Genomic DNA, 25,483 nt, shown 5'->3' with positions numbered 1-25,483 from the left:
ACTCGGGAAAATTTAAAGGACACAGTAAATACTCTGAAACTTGGTTCAGAAAAACACACTGAGGAAATAAGTACACTATCGGAGAAAGTAGCCGAACTTTCGGATCAGTTCACTAACTTATCTACAAAGGTAGATGATGATCTGAATGACACAAGACCGGCAGTTTTTAATGATACAGAAGAGTGCGAACAAATTAGGAAATTCAAACAAAATCAGAATCAAATAAATACGCAACACCAAAGAGAAATCCGGGAAGTACAAGATCAGCTGACACAGGTTATACAAGAATTACGTATTGCAGAGGACACTCGCGACCCAATATGGGAAGAGGGACATAAAAATACGGAAAAGCCACAAAATAATAACACAGGGCATTTCGGAAACTATGAAAGAAATTGGCAAGTTGCACCGAATTTTGAAATGGAACCGCCGAAACGACGTAACAATGACCGATATGCGACTCGCCGACATGATGACTTTGACTATAAGCTGTTCATTACTACACGTAAATTCAAAACATTTAAGAATTCTGGCAACGACATTCATCCACAAGCATGGCTCCATCAATTCTCTCATTGTTTTCCTCCCAACTGGTCGTTAGAACACAGATTAGAATTTATGTGTGGCTACTTAGAGAATGAACCAGCTGTAAGAATGCGATCAATCATTCACGATTGTCACAGTGAAGGAGAATTTTATCATGCCTTCCTTTCAGCATATTGGTCTCAAGCTACACAAGACCGAGTAAAACATAGCATCATAATGATGAAACATTTCGAACAATCTGAATTCTCCAGTCTTGTGAAATATTTTGAAGACATGTTGCACAAGAATCAGTACCTCTCAAACCCATACAGCCCCTCAGAACTCATCCGCACTTGCTTAATCAAATTACCTGAACATTTACGACATATTATTTTGGCAGGACGTTGCAAAGACGACATTGAAGCTTTTCAGGGACTGTTACAAGAACTGGAAATTGACACTGACAATCGGTGAACGCGAAAACAAGAGCTCAACAATTACAGAACACATCCGTCACAATTCCGCGATGACAGAAATAATATACGACAAGGCTATTCTTTCAACGTAAATCGTGACCGAAACAGACACCACCCGTATGACAACCATTGGCAGAGTAGTAATAATTACAGGGAAAGATCACCTCTCCGTGGTAATGACTATCACAGAGACAATCAGAGAAACAGACAATATAGGAACCAAAATAATTATTATCAAGAGAGACAGAATAACTTTAGACGCAACGGTCCAGCGCGCAGTTACGATTCAGGGAGAAATTCTCCACCACGTGACCGACAAGAAAGAAACTACGGAATCTACCGACATGACGACAGACGATATGATCGTAACGACAGAGCTGAATTGCATCAGAACTGGCGGGATTCAAACAGAGCAGGGCCCTCTCGACAAGACGAATTTGTAGAAGTTAGGTCTCCAAATCCCAATAACGACGCGCGCCAACAAAGAGACAATAGGCAATGACTCATACCGCTGGCAGCCACAAAACGTACGTATGAAACTGACGACGCAGCTGCCATAGCTAGTAATTACGTAAGAATGGAAGACATTAGAGACATCTTACTCCAGGAACACGACGTTAAACAGAACAACATTGCATATCCTGTGATTCATATTAGAGTAAATGACGTAAAATTTACGGCAGTACTTGACTCTAGCAGTCCCATTTCAGTAATCAGTGAAACAGCCTTTAGCAAATGCAACAAATCGAACGATTGACCCCCACTTCCGTTACGTCAGATTAAATTACAAGGCGCAATCTTTGGAAAAAATGTAGATGTACGCCAACAAACCAACTTAGAATTCTTTTGTCAAAGCCACAGCTTCTCTATGAACTTTCTCATTGTTCCATTATTGTCGACGGAAATTATACTGGGAGTAGACGTTTTGAATTAATACAAAGCAATCTTAAACTTTCACGATGCTGAAATAAGTTTAGAAAAAGAAGGTAAGTCAGTAGCTTTGAAATTTGGAGATTGGCTCTCAAACCATGACGAAAAAATTAATCGGCTTTACCTCCTGTTAGACAACAGTTCGGAATTTTCGACGGAAGTTGACACTAACAATCACTCTACAAGTACTGACAGGGATGATATCGACGGCGCATTTGACACTAATAAGTTAATTCAGAATAAAATTCAAACAATTGAGAATCGTAATGACACTGATAGGCAGGACCTTTTTGAGATTTTACAAGCACATTCCACAGTTTTTACTCACAAAACAGGAACAATCAAGGGATTTCAATACCAATTTCGTGTTCGTGAGCATACTAAATTTTGTGTTAGACCATACGTAATTCCGGCGCATTATAGGGACCGTGTTAGAACAGAAATACAATCTATACTTGACGAGGGCATTATTGAGCCTGCAGTAAGCTTATACAACAATCCATTACATGTTGTCGAGAAGAAAAATGGATCGATCAGACTTGTCTTAGATTCGAGACAAATCAATACTATCATTATTCCTGAAACAGACAGGCCGCACACGTTGGAAGAACTTCTTCAAAATTTTAATGGTGTAAAAGTGTTGTCTTCCATTGATCTCAGATCCAGTTTTTATCAGATCGAACTTCATCCACAATGTAGAAAATACACTGCTTTCCTTTGTTTCGGCGTTTGTTATCAGTTTCGGAAACTTCCCTTTGGTTTGAACATTTCTTCAGCAGCATTCATTCGCGGGCTAAATTCCATATTACCGGAGTTCTTAAAACGTCACATCACCTTATATGTGGACGATATTCTAATAGCAGAAGCTTCATGGAAACAACATATTCGCATACTCAACAGTTTGTTACGTATTTTTGCAGAATCTGGAATTACAGTTAACTTGGAAAAGTCTGAATTCGGTAGGTCAAAGGTGAGGTTTCTGGGACATATTATTTCTTCTGAAGGCATTCAGCCGGATCCTGAAAAGTTGGAAGCAATCAGAGCCATTCCAGTTCCATCCACAAAAAGACAAGTCCGCAGTTTTCTAGGTCTCGTAAATTTTTACCGTCGTTTTCTGAATATGCAAATTCTAGTTACACCAAAACTTTGTTCTCTCACTGGAAAAAATACTATTTGGAACTGGGACGAACAAGCACAGTTGGAATTCAATTCTTTGAAAGAATCGCTACTTAACGCGCCAATACTAGCTCATCCAGATCTGTCACAAGATTTCTGCCTTAGCACGGATTCTTCTAAAGTCGGTCTTGGTGCCCATTTATTTCAAGAAACCGCAGTAAATGACACTACTGTTCAGAAAACCATTGATTTTGCGAGCCGAGTGCTAACAAAATCTGAAAAAAATTATTCCGTTACTGAATTAGAAGCTTTAGCTATCGTTTGGGCATTTAACAAATTCCGTTTCTTTCTTTCTGGTAAGCACGTAAAAGTATACAGTGATCATCGTGCATTACAAAAAAAATGGCTGTGAGCACTATGAGGCTCAACTGCTGAGGTCATTAGTCCCCTAGAACTTAGAACTAGTTAAACCTAACTAACCTAAGGACATCACAAACATCCATGCCCGAGGCAGGATTCGAACCTGCGACCGTAGCGGTCTTGCGGTTCCAGACTGCAGCGCCTTTAACCGCACGTGCATTACAATTTCTTATGTCTTCAAAATTAAATCATGACAGGTTAAAACGTTGGGCATTGTTTCTGCAAGAATTCCACTTCACAATAGTCTACATTCCTGGCAAGGAGAACATTGTTGCGGACGCACTGTGACGCGCACTGGCTGGGCTTGAGCAAAGTAACAGAAAAGGCAACCTCGAGAAAAATTTCAGTATTCTTTACATTCAGAAAGTCGCCTTTGAAAACTTCATCACCACATCCTTAAAGGACATTGCTCATGAACAAGATAAAGATCCTATTTGGAAAGACATCAAAAGTAAATGGCATGAAAAGACAACACACACAGATTCGGCATTGTTATCTGGTTAGAAACAACATACTCTTCAAACGCTGCACTGTTGATGACAGGCTATGGGTACTTTGCATTCCAGACGATTTTGTTAATAAGCTCATTTAGTACATTCATTTCAGCTACGCACATTTTGGTCCACTAAAATGTTATCATATTCTTCGAACGACTTGTTATTTTAACAATATGGAAAAGAGAATTCGAAGAGTCTTGTCTATTTGTAAACTTTGTCAAAAGGCGAAACCATCTACTGTCTTACATCGTGCTCCGATGTTTCCTATTATTGCTTCTAAATTAAAAGAATTTGCTGCTGTTGATCTCTTGGGACCGCTTGTCAGAACATCTAATGGATTTTCGTACGTTCTAGTCGCTGTTGAACTTACTTCAAAATTTGTTTCTTTCACTCCGTTACGTAAAGCCACTGGACGATCTGTATCCAACGCCTTTGTTAAAAATTTCTTACGTGAAGTTGGCCACGTTGCTAAAGTCATTTCAGATAACGGACCGGAATTCAGATCTGCTGTTTGGTCACGCAAGCTTCGCAACCATAAAATAAAACCAGTTTTTATTTCATTGTACTCACCACATTGTAACCCCTCCGAACGGATTATGAAAGAAATCAATAAGCTTTGCAGACTTTATTGTCACAGAAAGCATCAGCATTGGGACAGATATTTACACTTATTTCAAAACGTGCTGAATGAAATGCCTCATGACTCCACTGGTTTACCACCTACTCTTGTACTGAAGAATGAAAAACCACCGAACAGAATCAGAGAGCTTGTATCTTTCCCGAATACACGTAAACTTCGACACAAAGACATAATTGATTTGGCTATTAAAAATATAAAATCTGCAGCAGACAAAATAGAAAACTACACGGTAAAGCAAATGCAAAGAAATTATATATTGGTCAGAAAGTTCTCATTAAAGCTCATTCATTGTCACATAAGAAGAAACACTTGAGTCACAAATTCTTTCTAGTTTACAGTGGACCTTACAGAATCCGACGTATACCACATGATAATTGCGTTGAAGTTGAAACTCTGCGTACTAGGAAGAGTAAAGGTTTACACTACATTTCACATGTAAAACCGTTTATTGAAAGATAATCTGCTTTTTAACTTTGTCTTTGCCATAAAACTTTTCACTTCACATTTCTAGTATGCTTTGTCAGACTTAAGAAACTGTTAACATGCAACAATGTTTGAAGTTAAATATCCAGCCTAGAACCTAGGGAACATTTTTAAACAGAAATTACGAATGCATTGTTATAGTGAACAGACTACACAGTGTTGTATTTGTACATTCTTGCTTGTTAGTTGCACGATTACGTAACGACTATCAGGCTTACATACTTAGGACACATACTGGTACTGCTAATGAGATTTTAATGCAACATTTTGGTTTACTTGAAAATACATTCTGGATTTAAAGTACTTTCTGTGAGATACCAGATGTCACAGTGGTTAGTTTATGTGACAGCTACACGATTTTTATCACGACGCTACTAATGAGTGACAGTTTACAATGTTGCTTTTGCAGTGTTCCTGTTTTATATCTGCACAGTTTTCTGTTTTATTCTGGAAAGTAAAACATGTTTTAGTAGTAACTTTTGTGGTATAGCTACAATGAGACAGCCTTTTCCATAGCACAACAATACGTTACAGTACAGTACTTTCTTCATCACAACAATAAGCGTAATAACTACGATATCTATACACGAAGCATTTCACTTTTGTTTATCATGAGGTAAGTACATTGACTTCTGCAGAACTTAGCTTTCGGAGGACGATAACTACGAGACTTCCACAGAGATTATCTTACAACATGACGCACAGTTTAGCGCTACAGTACACCTATTTGAGTGATTAATTTCGCACTTAAAACATTTATTTTTTTAAAGATATTTGAAGTGCAATGATACAAGGGTTTTCCGTGATACATTTCATTCCATTGCTGTAATCTGTAACATCTGAGGGTATAATTACATTAATCCTCAGGGGGGTACACGCTTACTTTGTGTATCATGTGTTTGGCAAGCACAAGGAGCCCTAGCTAATATGGTATTTGCTTACACAACTTTACACATCGGTACCATATTTCTCTAACACATAATTACACAGCTATCTGATCTTTTAACTGAGAGAGACAAACTTTCTTACTACATCAGTGACACATGTTTACGCAATTTCACAGTTGGGTAACTTCACACTTATGAAATTGTGTTTTGTCTGTACTTTATGAACTGTTCATATTTTTTCGGAACCATTGTGATACTATGAGAGCTTTGAATGATGTATTTGGTAAGGGAGCATGATTTTAAAGTACGTTTGAGGTAGATGACACTATTGAAATGAGCAGAGAATTTTTTTTTAGGTTTTGACATTATTGCAGAAAGCTACGACGTTTTTGAGATTTGACTGAGGTGTTATGATGTTATTTTTACGACGACGATGTGTATTATGCTGTTGAGGTATGTTTATGATCAATAAGATGATGCTACCGTATATGAGGAATTTGATTATGCTACGTATTTATTACGATGAAATATTGAAGAAGTGTTGACGAATACGTATATGAATAATGAGTAGTGGTTAGGGACTCTGACTTGTGAAAAAGGATGTTGGAAACCAAGAATCGTACTTTAAGAGTTATGAAATGTGTGTATATGCGTGAATGTATCACAATGCTGTCGAAAATTTTTTGGGCGCTGTTATATATACAGGATTTTGTTTCTACACATTTGTAACGCAAATTCTTGGCCTGTGAAATTTTTTATATGAGACTGTCACTGTAGCCGAAACTGGTGTCGTAAATATTTCCGTACAAAAGTTAAGTGACCACCTGCACGTAATGCGTCGCGGGCACCCAGCTGTGTCAGACGCCTGGAGAAAAAGCCATTAGTGTGTGCCAGAGGCACAGGTAAAAAAAAAAAAAAAAAAAAAAAAAAAAAACAGGGAGGCCATTATCCTCGCTATTGACGTTCCTTTGTAGAAAGCATCGCAAAAACGACACGGTCGAACTTGAAAACATATGATTACACTGTCGAGCTCTTAATTTATGATATTTACTGAAATGAAATGATGAGAAACATTTCACATCTATTGTCTTTCTAGTTGAAAGATTGTTTACTGCACTATGAAATGCCATATGGCTAGTGAATGACGATTCACGCCTTGCTTTGCCTATTTTGTTTAATATCTTATTTCTAGCTGCACTGCAGCATTGGTTAAAATAAAATTTTATAGATGTACTAATATAAATATTTTCTGTCTACAGATCCAGTAAATAATAGTTTTGTGATATATTTCCAAAAAAAAATGAGGGAGCACAAAAAGACATTTCCCTTCACAGGAACTGCATACATAATTTTCTTTACAATACTTGGTAATTTATTTCATAGAATACGTTTTTGTGGTGCACCACTTTAATTACATAGACATTAAGATGTAACAGACATTTCCCTTATCTGCATTGTTGTCTTTAGTGTACTATTTTTTCTGCTTGAGCTTTGTCATGTTTAGATGCTGCTGCTGTTTGCCATGCATAGTGCTACTAAATTTCACTTTGTATTATTCTTTTAAGCCAGTTTTACTACTGATTTATTTTTCTGGTTTGCTGCTCATTGTCTTATATTAGTTGTAATTTATGCTGCTTGCTTTGCCTTTTGTATTTTTTATCATTGCTGTTTGTGTTAATTGTTTTGTGCTGCTGCATTGCCTCGTTCCTTAGTTTAGCAATTGAGCTCAGTGGATTTAAGTTAGCTTAAGAGGGGGTAGACTATATAAGAGAATGAGTTGCGATGAATTGGAAGAAATGCATTGAGAAGTCATACGAAAAAAGTACAGCAAGCAGGTATAGATAGGACTTTTTGGAAATAATGAGGAACGAAGGGAGATCTCGAGAAGTAAAGAAAGTTTTGTTTGCAAAATACTGCAGTAAAAGAAACCCTGTCCTTTCCTTGTGTTACCCCACTATGTGTTTGTGTTCCCTTGTGTATTTATGTTTTTCCTGTATTTATATGTTTATCTGATAAGACTTATATTGTAGAATTTTTCTAATACTAAGCTACATTCACTGTGATGAGGAATACTGTTATCCTCAAATATAATTGGCATTAATAGTATGTTGTTTACCTTGTAAATATGCTTAGACATTATTTATTCTGTTTTGTTTCAATGCTCATGTGTGAAATTAATGTTTCGAAAACTATTCTCATTATTTTATTTATTTACTTATGTCATAATTCCTGTAACACTGATGTATATGTCTATTTCTATTCTTTTGTAAAGTCCCTATTACTACAAATGTTATCTGTATTGTTATGTTCTTTAATAATGTATTTTGTACCTTTGTAATTGTATTCTTATTTTGTAAATTTATAATTGTATAGACACCAGCACTTCAAATTAAGTATCATTTCACTGCACACGTTTTTGTTGGTCATAATATATGCACAGTATGTGAGCAGTTGGGGCTGTTAGTGTTTGCACGTGTGTTAATAATTCAGCAAGGGACTGGATAACAGCATTGCTGGTTCTAAGGACAATTCTAAAAACTTTGTGAGTGCACAAGTGGTGGTTATGGACTTGCTATATTGTCTGCAAGACTCTTCGATGGTGATTGTGCACCTGCACAGTCACAATAGATGGCTGCTGGCCGTCTCTACAAGGACTACATTGGGTCTGCATCTTTGATGACCCACCAGTATCATTATTTCTACAAGGACTACAGTGGGTCTGCATCTTTGATGGACCACCAATACCGTAATCTCTACCAGGACTACAGTGGGTCTACTCTGTGATGACCTACATACCAATATTCTTCAAAACTTCGACTGACTCTGCGGTGGGTTTGCTCTGTTGTGGCCCATTACCTGTCTGCATGTCGAGAGTCAGCACTGTCCTTCCGTTGGAAGGACAACGCTACTTCTTCAAGACTGCATGGAAATCCACTACTTCCGTGTGCATTTTCTTTTACTGCTCAGACTTTGAGAAAAACACTGAAATGTTATTGTGATGAATGATCAGGACTGTCTTTATGGACTGTGAGAAAATTTTAACTTTTGACCAACATTGTATCAATAACTGTGTGCATTTGATTTCTTTGTTATTGTAATTATGGAAAATTTTATCAAATCGTTATTGGCCACTGTCCAAAACAATTTGTAAAATTTTTTGTGGGGAGCATGGGGGCTATGTAAGTAGGCTGTTTAGGTTTTTTTATTGGTAACGCCACCTCTGTATGAAAATCACTGGCTGTGCTGTGTGCAGTCTGTGGCTGCTTTGCATTGTTGTAATACTCGCCATTGTAGTGTTAGGCAGCTGGCTGTGAACAGCGCGTAGCGTTGCGCAGTTGGAGGTGAGCCGCCAGCGGTGGTGGATGTGGAGAGAGAGATGGCGGAGTTGTGAAATTTTTAAAACTGTATGTCATGAACTGCTATGCATATTATGAGTTTTCAACATTATTAAGGTAAATACATTGTTTGTTCTCTATTAAAATCTTTCATTTGCTAACTATGCCTATCAGTAGTTAGTGCCTTCCGTAGTTTGAATCTTTTATTTAGCTGGCAGTAGTAGCGCTCGCTGTATTGCAGTAGTTCCAGTAACGAAGATTTTTGTGAGGTAAGTGATTTGTGAAAGGTATAGGTTAATGTTAGTCAGGGCCATTCTTTTGTAGGGAATTCTGAAAGTCAGATTGCGTTGCGCTAAAAAATATTGTGTGTCAGTATAAGCACAGTCTTGTATAATTGTTATAAGGGGATGTTTCACATGTACCCCATGCTGAGGGAACAGCCATGTACTGCATCTACTTGTGAACATTGTATTCTTACACACAGTTCGTACTCTTCTTTTAACTGTCAGTGTGGTGTGCTCTGAGGTGGGGAGGGTTAACGATATTGGATTTTAGCTAGACACATACGTGAACAGCCGCTCGAACACTTTACACAGGATGGCCTGTACGCCAGACCATTTTAATCCAACATGTGGACTCATTCCCGGTTCGATACACATCGCACTTGGCAGCTATACAAGTATATCTCGTTAACTCTGTCATATAACAAACTTCATAATTCCATGCCTTCACAGCTTCATTTAGCATTGAAAAATGTAAATATTACCACGTCGTAGTTCGCTTAATAGTTAGACGTAATTACGATTCTGTGAGGGTTTATGAAATACTGGTTCAAAACTAACAGTTATTACCGTTGAAACAAAACGATTCTTCTATATATAGACCTTCGGTAACATTAACAAGAGATGAAACTGAAGTTTTAATTACATTCTTTGTTAAACAAAACTTCGCGCCATCTAAAATTAATAGAGAAAACTTGAACGAGATTTATCTTTCTACTATCCAGTGTAGCTGGACAGTTTACATTTGTTGTGGCAGCTGTAATTACTATTCCAGCAGACACGAAGCAGCTCTTGCCTCAAAAAGAAAAGAAAACTAATTACTGCAGGTAGAGACCAAATGCAGATGACAGTCCCGTGCAGAATTTATTCAGAAATGCTTTTTCTACGGTAATTCCATTGGTGTTGCAAAGGCTGAAGTGGAGGACAAGTGCTGGCCTCAAAGCAAGTAACAAAACTTCAAAACTGGAGGCAGAAGAAGGCGTCAGAATTTCTGCGTACGTGCGTTCTTTAGAATTATTTACTGAACTCGAAACAAATGTTGCAATCGCTGGCTAAGACTATTATTATCGATGGATAGAAAAAAAATATTTGAGCCCACTGTTATGAACGCCTGTCAGCGTAATAGCGTTTAAGCTAATAATTCAGTTCACAGTAACTTAAAACTTAATATTATAAATCGCCATCATTATCGCTGAGAGCGTTATATCTTTTGTCACATATTAATACCTAGCACAATTATTAGATTGTAATGGCCATTCAGCAGGAACTTAAACAGTTATGACGAAAGTGAATATGCATGAAGGTCGAAACCTTAGCAACTACACCGTTTCTACGAAAGGTATAGTATGTAATACAATTTTTACGAGGTCGTGTTCACAACATTTACAACTAATCAGATACAGGAGTTGGACAAAAATATGGAAAAGCCAAAAACACTTACTGCCATTTTCTCCATGTAGGGTACCACAGCCATATCTTCATAGAAGTTTCCCACCTCGGCTGTCGACACCTACTGCGCTTGAAAATGGACTGTGAGGCCGAAATTGGCCAACAGAGCAAGATAGAATAAACTAAACATATGTGAAAAACAGCCGAGATGTAAAACTTCAAAAGCCCTTCAGCAAGATTTTATCATGTATGTTACGGTGTAGGAAACCCGCATGCATTCACAACATCTTCCAGTCTTCTCAAAATGATTAAATAGAGATTGTGTATAGTTTTCAAGAGAATACTGTGTCAATCTCCCTTCAAAATAGTGCTACGTTCAACAAACGATGTTTGGATTGTGATCACGCACCCTTCTCTCCAAAGATGACCACAAAGGATCAGCAACACTGAGATTTGGTGGCTGTGGTGGTTCACAAAACCATTCATGGTCGATGTGTGATGTGTCAACAGATGCTCTGCCGTCTTGGAACACGGCATCACCAGCGGGAAACAAACATTGTACCATGGAATGCACCTGATCAGCCAAAACCGTCGCATAACCCTTGGCACTAATGCGGTCTTGCAGACTAACCATGGGGTCCATAGAATGCCAGGATAGGGCTCGCCAAATCTTCACCGAATCCCCGTCACGTTTCACTATTAGGGCGTAAACTCAGGCGGAAACTGGAAACAATGTGCATCAAAATTCCTCCGACTAAACGACTTTCTTCCAGTGCTCCATTGTCCATATTTAATGATTTCGGCACCACGTTGTCCTGATACGGGCGTTTGTCTCACTGATGAGTGATTTTGGAATGCCAGATCGCATTACAATTCCCAACTGATAAAGCTCCCTTCGCTTTGTTTTGGTGTTGAAGAGGTTCGTGAGTGCGACTGTCAGCTCTGCATTGACTTCGTCCTGTTATTTTTCGCCACAGTCGTGTTCAATGACCGCCTGTCCTTCTCACTGAACAAACACACTTTCGATAGCGTTGTGGATTAGCCGATGATATTTCTCCGCTTTTCCTGTATGCGGTGTAATTCTTCGATACGGTTCCTTCTGAAATACCAAACACTTCGGCTGCCTCGGCATTTAAGCACCACCATACGAGCATCAATTTGGCCACTTTCGAGTTCACGTATCTCCGACATAACGCATTCACAGAACACTGTTTTTACGATTGACAGATCGAGCGAGATGGCGCAGCGGTTAGCACACTGGACTCGCATTCAGGAGGACGACGCGACAATTGAAGCAAGCGTCCGGCCTTCCTAATTTAGGTTTTCCGTGATTTTCCTAAATCGCTTCAGCCAAACGCCGGGATGGTTCCTTTGAAAGTGACCGATGGCAGTGATGACCTCCCTGTTTGGTCCCATCCCACGAATCAACCAACCACCCGACAACTACAGTTGTAAAATATTAAGAATGTTTCACAGGTGCCGCTCGTGGTCAAATACATACAACAGCACAAACTGTAGGCTTGGTTAGCATCTGCATTTATGTTCATTTCTTGTGGTGTTCCTATATTTTTGCCTAATCCCTGTACATGGATAACAAATGACAGAATGTTAAGTCACGAATTTATTTGCCTCTTGAAGAGAACCATAAAAAAGATGAAGAAGACGTCACAGTATATACGTAAAATTGCAACTAGTCACTTTTTTGAAATAGTTATTTATTCATTCCATGAACCTGTTTTCAGGCTCATCTTCAGATGTTGTACAGGAATTTACATAGCTACACTACTGGCCATTAAAATTGCTACACCAAGAGGAAATGCAGATGATAAACGGGTATTCATTTGACAAATATATTATACTAGAACTGACATGTGATTACATTTTTACGCAATTTGGGTGCATAATTCCTGAGAAATCAGTACCCGGAACAATCACCTCTGGCCGTAATAACGGCCTTGATACGCCTGAGCAATGAGTCAAACAGAGCTTGGATGGCGTGTACAAGTACAGCTGCCCATTCAGCTTCAACACGATAGCACAGTTCATCAAGAGTACTGACTGGCGTATTGTGACTAGCCAGTTGCTCGGCCACCATTGACCAGAAGTTTTCAATTGATGAGCGATCTGGAGAATGTGCTGGCCAGGGCAGCAGTAGAACATTTTCTGTATCCAGAAAGGCCCGTACAGAACCTGCAACATGCGGTCGTGCATTATTCTGCTGAAATGTAGGGTTTCGCAGGGATCGAATCAAGAGTAGAGCCACGGGTCGTAACACATCTGAAATGTAACGTCCACTGTTCAAAGTGCCGTCAATGCGAACAAGAGGTGAGCAAGACGTATTAACCAATGGCACCCCATACCATCACGCCGGGTGATACGCCAGTATGGAGATGACGAATACACGCTTCCAACGTGCGTTCACCGCGATGTCGCCAAACACGGATGCGACCATCATGATGGTGTAAACAGAACATAGATTCATCCGAAAAAATGATGTTTTGTCATTCGTGCGCCCAGGTTCGTCGTTGAATACACCATCGCATGCGCTCCTGCCTGTGATGCAGCGTCAAGGGTAACCGCAGCCATGGTCTCCGAGGTGATAGTCCATGCTGCTGCAAACGTCGTCGAACTGTTCGTGCAGATGGTTGTTGTCTTGCAAACGTCCCCATCTCTTGACTTAGGGATCGAGACGTGGCTGCACTATCCGTTACAGCCATGCGGATAAGATGCCTGTCATCTCGACTGCTAGTGATACGAGGCCGTTGGGATCCAGCACGACCTTCCGTATTACCCTCCTCAACCCACCGAGTCCATATTCTGCTAACAGTCATTCGATCTCGACAAACGCGAGCAGCATTGTCGCGCTACTGTAAACCGCAATCGCGATGGGCTACAATCCGACATTTATCAAAGTCGGGAAGATGGTAGGCATTTCTCCTCCTTAACGAGGCATCACAACAACGTTTCACCAGGCAACGCCGGTCAACTGCTGTTTGTGTATGAGAAATCGGTTGGAAACTTTCCTCATGTCAGCACGTTGTAGGTGTCGCCACCGGCGCCATCCTTGTGTGAATGCTCTGAAAAGCTAATCATTTGCATATCACAGGATCTTCTTCCTGTCGGTTAAATTTCACGTTTGTAGAACGTCATCTTCGTGGTGTAGCAATTTTAATGGCCAGTAGTGTATTTCAAGGATAAAGCTGGGTGCTGGCTTGCGACAATATAGGTGACTTTTGTTGTTAGTATCCATCTGCTTCCATTGTGATGGCCAGCTGGTATCACATCACTCACTTTTACAGAATATGTATGTATGTACACTGTAAAAACGAAACTTTGCCAGCGTCCAGAATGTGCCTTACAACTGTTACTTGTTCTTTCAGGAAAGTGTCTCGTGCCGTATTTGATTTAACGACTCCATGCAACCAGCAAATAGTCGCAAAGAGCAGTACTTCCTGATTTACACATGAATTGCACTTCGGTACCACCGTCACAAGCAGGAAACTCTAAGCAAGGCTCAATGATATAAATCAGAAACAGGTCTTCCAGCACCATAGCGTAAGCTGTTAAGTTTGGTCCAGGTATCGAGAGAGAGAGACAGACTGACAGACAGACAGAGGTTGAAGCCGGAGAGATCTGAAACATTGTCACAGATGTTGAGGCCCTGAGGATCGTTCTCGTCTCCATACTTCATCATGTGTGCAAGACGCCATACTGCCCCGGGTAATATAGAGAATAGTGTGGTGCTGTAAGTGATTGCATACATGAACCCCATATGAAGTGAATGTCTTCCTTTCTGAAGATATTCCATTAGCATGGCGTTGGAATAAGAAAAACTACAAGCATCGGTCTGCTACTACAGATCGTTCTACAGATGTATGCTGGGTTGAAGTCCCTCCGTACACTTAAACCCTTGCCGGCCGACGTGGCCGTGCGGTTAAAGGCGCTGCAGTCTGGAACAGCAAGACCGCTACGGTCGCAGGTTCGAATCCTGCCTCGGGCATGGTTGTATGTGATGTCCTTAGGTTAGTTAGGTTTAACTAGTTCTAAGTTCTAGGGGACTAATGACCTCAGCAGTTGAGTCCCATAGTGCTCAGAGCCATTTGAACTTAAACCCTTTGCTGCCGGAAGTAGTCGTCCACTGAACTACAGCTGCCGGCCGCGGTGGTCTCGCGGTTCTAGGCGCGCAGTCCGGAACCGTGGGACTGCTACGGTCGCAGGTTCGAATCCTGCCTCGGGCATGGATGTGTGTGATGTCCTTAGGTTAGTTAGGTTTAACTAGTTCTAAGTTCTAGGGGACTGATAACCACAGCAGTTGAGTCCCATAGTGCTCAGAGCCATTTTTTTGAACTACAGCTGTATAGTGCAGATGAGCACAACACTAAAACTGCTTGAGGACACCAAATAACAGGAGTCCACTTTTAAATCCCTACTGATGATTTAGAGTATGGCTCTTCATGAGAACACTCTATTCGAAGTATCTTGTGAAGTGGTAACTCTAGTAACAGAGGTGCTGAATAGCAGAGTTACCATTTTACCCGATAATCTGATTTTTTTTCTACCTGAAGGTACCTCGATGCAATTCTATGAAGGTATCTTCTCTGAGATTCACTGGTGGAACTACTGTCGTGCTAGACTTCAGATAGGGAGGTGCGTAATTTCTGCAGATATGGTTCAAATGGCTCTGAGCACTAAGGGACTTAACAGCTATGGTCATCAGTCCCATAGAACTTAGAACTACTTAAACCTAACTAACCTAAGGACATCAGACAACACCCAGTCATCACGAGGCAGAGAAAATCCCTGACCCCACCGGGAATCGAACCCGGGAATCCGGGCGTGGGAAGCGAGAACGCTACCGCACTCTGCAGATATGAACATACTTGTTTGCGTCTGGTAGTTTCATTTAGAGCTGTTGTGGTGGAGGTATACGCGACCGTCGTATTAATTACTTATACTTTCCATTACTGTTAACGCTAACACAGAGTTCATGTCGCGTAAATATCAGCGTTAAGTACGATTTATTTTGTTTTTATACTTTAAGATTAAAATTTGATTTCTACTCAGAGGATGCTGCAGTTTCCATCGACAGGAATCCATAATGTCATGTGCTGCTAGAGGACGCTGGTGTAGCAAGAGGAGAAAATTTGCGTCGAAGCAATAAGGGCTTACGTCTTTCTTAAGCTGCATGCATATTAGTTACGGACTCTTTTTTTGTCACCAAAACTGTTCATTTAATATTCATTTCTTTTTAAGATGTTCAAATCCATGTTGATATGTTTATTTCAGTTAATCGGAATTTTGTCTCTTTATGTCCTTCCCTTTGGAGGCTTGTCTCAGATTTTAATCGTATCATTTGCTAACACGTCATCACCACAGACGCAAATACTTTTAAATTGAAGTCCGATAACTGAACAACGCTAATCGCAGTTACGTAATGCGTTATGTGGACGAAATTCTTTTGCAATTCGCAGCCTCGCGGTTGCTTTTTCAATATTTTGCAGCGGAAACAAACAAATGACGCAAATGTGTTACATTTACACAGCATAATTAGAATAACAACGATATTAATTTCCTCACTTTGTCGTTTGCTAACGTATTGCAAAGTGGTTCAAATTGCTATGAGCACTATGGGACTTAACTTCTGAGGTCATCAATCCCCTAGAACTTAGAACTATTTAAACCTAACTAACCTAAAGACATCACACACATCCATGCCCGAGGCAGGATTCGAACCTGCGACCGTAGCGGTCGCGCGGTTCCAGACTGTAGCGCCTAGAACCGCTCGGTCACTCCGGCGGGCAACGCATTGCAGAAAGACGTTGTTGGTATTTATTATTTCACCACGACCTGGTGCCTCTATATCGGCAGAAATATAGCGTCCTACCAATTAGGAGAAGCTTATTTCTTTTCAGATCCTCCTTAAACAAAATACTTGCATTACCTCAGACTGTATATTGTATAACCAGAGAATTGTATTTGTAACATAATGTTACAGTAAATACTGAATATTACGACTCAATAGTAGACGTGGTTTTCTAATCATTGGTGTGTACAGAACAAAGGTAATAACTCTCCAGGGCGCTTTAAGATACAAAGCAACTAACTTTTATCTTTTTGTCACAGATTTTGTTACTAAATTGCTTAACTTATACCAAAAAACACAGCACACAAATTGTGTTTAAAGTTCATACCATATTACGTCGACCCTTATATTGTATCATTATCATCAGTCATAACAGATATCTAGTTTCCGGAGCCTACGACATATTCACTTCATTCAGAACGCTGCGTCAATATCTTCAGGCAGAAAAGCCGACATTTTGAAACACGACACGAAGGATATAATGAAATGGGAGGGAGGGAAGGAGGTGGTCAGTATATTCATACCTTTCTTTCTCGTGGACCTTAAAACTAAAGCACTAAGTACGTAGCGTAGGCACTAGCTGACGTGTCTTCGCGTGAAGCAGAAAGGTTCCTTAATGCTTTTCTGTGACGAAATGAATATTCATGATCATTTGCCCGACTCCACATGCAATACACTTAACGAATTGCACTCCTTAAAAACCGGGTTTTCCTCTACGTACGTCAGCTTATTCCTTTGTTCGTTACCTGCTTCTGTTATTCGCGCTCTCCTTTCGCGCTTTCCGTTGCTCTGTTCCAGCTCGCATAGACGAGGCGCCCGAGCAGTGCACAAGCCTTAGACGTCTCCCTTACGTCTTCGCTTCATTCTGTTCTTTCTAGTTTGCCTACACGAAAGGACGCTTTACCCTACAGTTTAGACGCGCTACCTGCTGTAATGTACAGTTTTAGAAATATGTTTCACGCTTTTTTTATCTTATTGTTAACTGACGAAGACCAGATAACAACTCGAGTTATTTTTATTTCTTCCTATTTTTTCAGTACTGATTTTTCTTCTCTCCATGCCCATGTGGTTTTGTGTCCCCTGTCCACGTAGTCGTTCGTTGTTATTTATTATACCTTGAAAGCCTATTACATTTAACATTTTATTCTTCCGATTCTTTGGTTCTACTCCTGTCTCGTTCTTCTCTTATTTCTGTAGCCCCCTATGTCGACTAGTTTATCTTCAGGCATTCAAACTAATATAAACATTGTGGCCTTACCACTGTAGTATAGTGTTTTAGGTTTGTATTTCTAGAGACGTATTTACTGTTGAATAAATTTTTTCTTAAACCACCTGCTCCTCCGAACTGATTAGCTGCCATCATTTCTTGTCCATTCCCCCGTGTGATTTTTTCAAAATATTTAAATTTAGTGAATGGCTCTATTTCACCTAATTGTGCTTGTATGTATTTTTGTGTACTTTTTAATATTTGTCATTAATTTTGATTTTTATCTGAAATTAAGGGACCATTTTTATAGGTTGTTCTTTCCCGAACTTAATTTGAGTATTTTCTTCTGTCAGATTACGCGAAATTATGGAATGCAGAATCTAGGCTGTTTCCTTTACTTTCATTTGATTTCCTTTCTACAATTTGGCTACAAATTCATAGATTTTATCTATTTTATTTGTCATTTATTTACGACCTTATTTTTCTTTGTAATTTTTTTCCTTAACTAGTTAAAATCTAATAGTAAAAATTGCACTTTCAATAAAAGTTTCAATTCCAAAAAGTTTGTTTCTTTTTCACCAGTGATGGGTTACGCTCTCCACCTTCCAAACATGAAAGGACCATTTCTCACTGTATTCTGTATACTCTGTTTGCTTTAATGCTATTCTTATACTTGATGAGCATGTGATATGATTCTTTAGCTTCCCCTGGCGTATTTGTTAACTGAACAGTCGTCAGCAGTACTGTCGGCAATACGCCAGTGGACAATTCTGGCAACAAATAAGTTACTTTCTGGTGTCCTACTAGTAATTTATTTTATGTTACAAACTGCACTATTTTTTGTAACACTTTTTACTGTTACTGATGGAAAATTCATGTTTTGTGACCCTTGTATACTCTAGTTAGTAACTACGTGTCCGACCAATGACGTTATTACCTCTTAGGCACTCTAGACTGTGATCTCACTTTTTTGTTACTTAATTGTTCCTGATAACACCTATAACACCTCTGTATGCGACACCGAAAAGCAGATGATTATGAATATAATGTTTCAGTCGTGTTTCTGTATTCAGTGTAAGAAAAAGTGGTATCTAAGTGAGATGTGTAACTTAATTCCAAACAGAAACATTTTCACAGGACAGAGTCTTCGGAAAGAAGAAATATTCGTCGTAGAACAGTATTACAAGCATTATTATGTAGATTCAGAGAGTTACATTATACAACGCCAGGTACACTGGGCCTTTACTGGACGATTGGATCTTGTGATACTGCGACGCAATTGACCGCAAAGCTTACACTTGTCTCAGAGTTAAAGTGTTCCTAAAATCGGTGTTTCGGTGGCTCAGAACATTTTATTTCGATACTCCACGAGTGACGTCGTGTGTCCTGGTTTCGGCAGCTCTGAGGTAGCTTTTTTTATTTTGAGGACTCATCAAGTTCGAGACTGAATAATAATTCAGTGGTACTATGTGGTTAAATTTATAGAATCATTTTTATCGCACAGCCGTAGTAGCCAGTATAACCATCGTAGAGTCAGAACATTGCGATCGTGATCAGGTTGTAGTTTGGGAGGGGAGGATGGATCATGTTGAAAATCAAAAATCATACATGGGTAAAATAACATCACAAGTTTGCCTTTGTGGCCGGAGGAGTATTTTAAACGTAAAGAGGGTCATACACTGCCTAATCAAAAGTATCAAGATAACCTTGGAGTTAGTCACTAGAGACGTTCCCGCAACTTTAAAAGAAGGTGAGGAATTGTGCTTGCAGTATAGAATTAGTAACAAACAGGAGAGTTCAGTGACTTCAAACGTGGACTTATCACTGGATGTCACCTGGGTATCAGATCTGTTAGTCATTCAAACCCTCCTAGACCTACTAAATGTAGAAGGATATGTATATATTTTATAGCACTGTCTGCTACATACAGCAGAGACACAGTTCGCACACGATGATTGTATCAGAGTGACAATGAACACTTGTAACCTCTGCCTCACTTATCGACCTTAATGACAGTGAAAAATTAAACCGCGTGTACCTAATGGAAATTTGGGAAAAGCAATCGTCACCGAAGTTAATCTGTCGGCAAAGAGGGAGGAAGGGTTACATCTAAATGAAAGGAAAAATGCAAATGAAATTGATGGAAATTAATTTTGAAAAAGGGTAAAGATAATAAAGAAAGTAAATGTGCGGCCGTTACGTTAGCAATTAACTGGCGTTAATTAGATATTTGAGATTTGGGGAAAATTACGGTCGCCAGTCCTGTGGACAACTACTGTAATAACTGAAAAAGAAAGGTTAATGCACATATAATTAGCACTAAAAGCGTGGCAACTGGAGGTTGACACGTGTTGTGTGAAAAACTGAATGTTTGTCAGAAGTAACAAATTTCACTGCACTCTGACTTAATTTAGCAAAAGAATTAATAAAACCGGAAAACTGAAAGTTAATTTAGTGACTGAAATTAATAGTGAACTTTGATTCTGAATCACTACGAAATAAAATAAAATAAGGTGAGTCTTGGGCTACCTCAACAATCATCTCAAAAGCTACTTGAATCTACGCAATTTAGAAATAAGAGATTTTACTTTGAACTTGAATTAAATGATTTTGAACAAATAACAATAGTAAAATTTAGTGCGTACTCAACTGAGCTGCAGTCACAGGTAAGCTAAAATATGGTTACAAAACTCGCACTCTTAATTTCTGCATGTGTAATCTAAATATAGTTCTGTTTGGTTATTGTAGCCAGCTATGAATACTTTAACTGAACTTTGAAATTAAAACAGTGAAATGGAATGATATTACTTTAATGCTGGCGTTTTGAATTTCAACGACACTCGGGTTCATTTCGGAAAAGGAAGGGACCCTGCTTGGTAATTCAATTGGGACAATGAGCAACAAAGGTTCATGCTAAGTTGCTGTATTTTAGTGATGCAAATGGAACATTTTGAAAAGCTGAGGTCTGCCATACAGTCCGAAAACTTTACGTGCTTTCAGTCTTCCTTGTTGGTTAATTGAAGGTTTGAAGTCGTCGATCGAGGAGGTGCCGACAATCACTTACTGTCGCCCGACACTGTTGCAGAAGCTGGATGTTGTCGCGCCTTCGTCTCGACACGGTCACCAGGCGAATCGGGCTCTTTATGTGTATCAGCTAATGTTTCCCGTCCGCGACAGCGTGCCAGAAACTATCATAGCAAGTCGAGCGCAATTACATGCTTCCAAACCCCTAAAGCGTGGCAACTCGCAGGAGTGTCACTCAACACACCTGCTCCACCGCCCTACTTCATCCAGACTCCCCTCTGCCCACGCTCCACGCGGCAGAGTTAACACTTTCCAAGATCCTAAACACGCTCGTTCTCCACACGATCTATTGATGTAATCGTTCGATAGCATAGTTTTCCCTAGGCAAGGCCCAGCGTAAAAATATAAATAATATTTACGAAACAAACGAATTATACATCGACATAAATGCATAAATATATATATACCAATTGTAAAACAACTACAATATATAAAGACACAGGATAGGATCACTGGAGAATACTCAGTATTGTACAACGCTCAGTATGATGTCGTTTATGGAAACTGAACTACACTTCTCGAACAATCACTATATACACACAAAAAGAAATAACTTGTAGACGACCATTCATCAAGATTGTCAGTTACGTTCATCGGAGCTGGTCCTAGCTTGGCGAGGAACTGGCTGTACTGCTGCTGCGCTGGCCTTATAAAGCCTGCGGAGGACGGTAGAGTACTCCAACTTTCACTGTATCTGTGAGGCGACCTCTGCAGAAAATGGTTCGCATTAGTCTCTAGCAAGTTCTGTTTGTTTTGAAGAATTGTTTTCCTCTTGGTTGAACCTGCAAGTGCTTGTTTATGCTATATGGTACACAGGGGTGTCTTCAGTGTAGTCTGACTAGTAGGGGCCGTCTGTGGCAGACGTAACAGATGCTTATAAATTTCAATGTCTTCTCTACATAATCATAGATAATAATTTGACGTTGTAGATAAAATGTCTGTCTCAGGAAACTTCACTTCGTGGTTTCCTGACTGAAGAGCATGCTCTGCTACAGCTGGTTTCTCTATTTTTCCTAGCCACCCTTCAGTACAAGTAGCACGTATGGTTGATTCATTATGTGTGTGAGTTTTGCTCATATTTCATAACTTCCACCAAGATATGCGAAATTTGGTTCAAAATCTCAATCGTAAATGGCAACCGAGTGAATACCATTCGGGCGAGCCACACGCTGGATGGCACCTAACGAGCTGTTTGTGCAGGAACAGGACAAAAATACGGAAACACTGCGAGAAATGTATGCTTCACACAAATGCAGACGCTACACAAGCCTGAAGGTTGGCACTCTTGTATTTGGCCACGAATGGTACCTGTGCAATATTCTCAATACGTGGCAGGTGTCAGTTATTGTCAGAACAGTATTCTGTTTAGTTGCAATTGCATTCTGTTGGACCTACGTGAATTCTAACGAGGGCGAATTGTTGGTGCTCTTATGGTGGGTGCTTCAGTAACCCAGACAGCAGAAGTGTGTTGAGTGATCGCGACTGAGTCATTTAAGTGTATTGTCACTAAAAAATAAGAGGATGGTAGCTGAAAAAGTCATTGCAGAACTGAATGTTCCACTGGCGAAAGATCTCAGCGCCAAAACAACAGGAAGAGAGTTCCAGAATCAGGGAATTGCGGGTGAACTGGAATTCCAAAACCAAACATCAGTGATGCTAATTCCCGTAACAGGAAGGCGTGTTGCCGATGCCGTAATACCTCTACAATGGAGCAATGTCCTTTGATCGGACGAGTTTTGTTTCACACTGTTTCCAATTTCTGGCCGACTTTACGTCCCAAGAGTGAAACGTGGCGGGGGTTTGGTGACGATCGGGGTAACCACATCGCGGTAGTCCATGGTCCCCATTGTTACTCTGTAATGTCACGTTAGTGCTAACGATTATATGACCATTTCTGGCTGATCTGGCCCATCCCATCGATCCGTATGCGAAAACGTGCGCTACCAATATGTATCAGAACACCATGCTTAAAAGTGATATTTTTTCAAGGCTTCTACCTCGGTTGCTATTCGTGATATAAAAGGTAGGATAAAGTCCAGAATGAGATTTTCACTCTGCAGCGGAGTGTGCGCTGATATGAAACTTCCTGGCAGATTAAAACTGTGTGCCCGACCGAGACTCGAACTCGGGACCTTTGCCTTTCACGGGCAAGTGCTCTACCAACTGAGCTACCGAAGCACGACTCACGCCCGGTACTCACAGCTTTACTTCTGCCAGTACGTCGTCTCCTACCTTCCAAACTTTACAGAAGCTCTTCTGCGAACCTTGCAGGAGTGCTAGTTCTGCAAGGTTCGCAGAAGAGCTTCTGTAAAGTTTGGAAGGTAGGATACGACGTACTGGCAGAAGTAAAGCTGTGAGTAGCGGCCGTGAGTCGTGCTTCGGTAGCTCAGTTGGTAGAGCACTTGCCCGCGAAAGGCAAAGGTCCCGAGTTCGAGTCTCGGTCGGGCACACAGTTTTAATCTGCCAGGAAGTTTCGTAGGATAAAGTGTTTTGGATAACCCTTGAGCTTGGAACCATTTGTATAACCAACAGAAGGATCGTTTTACTGTAAGTGTCCTACAGTACAGAGTCAAAGTTTGAATATTACATATCTCTTCCAGCTTAGTGATATGAAGCAATGGATTGGCCATATTTGCATTAGATTTCGTCTACGGTGTGCTGTGAGGATCTTGTGAAGGCACCATGTAGTTCATAGGCAGTTCTGAGAAAACCTGATAAAACAGTTTTCAACCTTTTTTTCCCCGTCAATAGCGGAGATTCCAATAAGTAACCGCAGCAAATAGCTCAGATTTTAATAGTATATACTCTAGGTATTTATGTAGAAGAGCCACTCCCTTCCCCTTATCCTTTCAAAGCGTTTTATCCGATATCGAGAAACAACCCAAAAACTTGTTTTTTGGGTACCCAAACCCAGCTGCGTATTAGAAGGCAGCTATCAACAGCAGATGGCTGCTTTTCTTATGATACGTTCCTAAGATCAGGATCTACAATACCTGTGAAGATTTTCTTAATGCATTTATTCGTTTCCATAATAAAAGGGTTCAAAGTTACCCAATTTTTACAAGAAAAATCCTATGTGAAGCGAAAAAGCAGCCTATAAAGTAACATAATACGGAGAAATATGCTGCGAAGTGTCTACGTTATCTTCAGAAGGATTCTGGGAACCCAGTTTTGTAATACTGAAAAAGAGCACTTACAAAATTTTTGCACATGACAAATCCGATCTGAGACTCAAAATTAGTTTTACTTTAATTCAATTTTACATACGTTAACCATCACACTTTTACAAACCCAATAAAATATTTTTCATATTTGTAACATTCTTTGCTGCAGCAAGGAAAAGAAGCAGCCAACGGCAAAATGCTCCTATCGGAGCACATAAAAGGTGAATATGTTGCTGTTTATTAAAAGAATCTGAATGAAAAGTTTGTTACCAACTGCCTCATTCTACCTTAGTTAGCAACTTCAAAAATTTTCCGAAAAATTTTGGCATGCGGATATATTCACGCTTTTTTATGCTGAGAGGGCAGGAAAGAATTTCAATCGGAAAGAGGCAGAAAAGTAATAAATACTGGAAGATAGACTGTGGTCCTGGCAAAGAAAGAGCGAAGGAGAGAATGCTGGTGTGAGATAGAGAGGGGCATAGCGGTAGTAGAACATACTTGATAGCGAGAGAACAGTTCTAGTAAAAGAGTGAATGAGATGGTGCCACAGCGGGACAGGAGACGGTAGAAGTGGGTGAGGACCAGACTGAGTCTATTACAGACAACGATAAAGAGACAGCGGTGGTGAGGCGAGACAGCAGCAGTGGGAAAGAATGAATGAGACAGCAGCAGTAAGAAATGGCAAGAGGGAGACAGTGACAGTGAGAAAAAGCAATAGTAGTACGACAGAACGATGGGAGTTGTGGCTGTGTGACAGGAGACACTGACAAAGAGAAGCAAAGAGATGACTGTGAGCGAGACTTAATGTGTGAGTGACAATGGGCAAGTGGGACTGGATGGGTAGGAGCGATTCACAGCGATAGATTATTGGGTATGATCGAGCTATAGCTATGACAGGTTGTTTGAGTGAGGGGTGAGTTGCATGTTGAAAAGAATACGAATACTTTCGCATCCAAAGCTTGTGGGAAAATTTTTAAGGGTGCTGAGGAAGGTAGAATGAGATAGCTGGTACACCACTTTTCAGTCAGGCTCTTTTAAACACATATTCTTCTTTTTTGTGCTCAAATCTGAGAATTTTTCTGCTGGTGATACATTGTTTACTCCTAGATGTTGAAGCTGTATGCCAAGACGACAGGGCCCCCCCGTTAACACACCTCGCATTGTCCACGACCGCTTTTGTGAGCAC

The 25,483-nt window shown here is 40.1% G+C and overlaps 1 non-coding gene across 1 annotated transcript; it reads right to left on the bottom strand.

The window, feature by feature from the left end:
- Positions 1-23,237: 23,237 nt before the first annotated feature.
- On the bottom strand, positions 23,238-23,312 carry Trnas-uga (transfer RNA serine (anticodon UGA)). Its single transcript has one exon. It is a non-coding gene; the product is annotated as a tRNA-Ser (tRNA).
- Between the last annotated feature and the right edge of the window lie 2,171 nt (positions 23,313-25,483).

This window comes from Schistocerca nitens, chromosome 4 (genome assembly GCF_023898315.1).
Source record: "Schistocerca nitens isolate TAMUIC-IGC-003100 chromosome 4, iqSchNite1.1, whole genome shotgun sequence".
NCBI classification, from domain to species: Eukaryota; Metazoa; Arthropoda; class Insecta; order Orthoptera; family Acrididae; genus Schistocerca; species Schistocerca nitens.
Note: the sequence above shows the minus strand (reverse complement) of the source record. Positions and strands in the feature narration are given on the sequence as shown.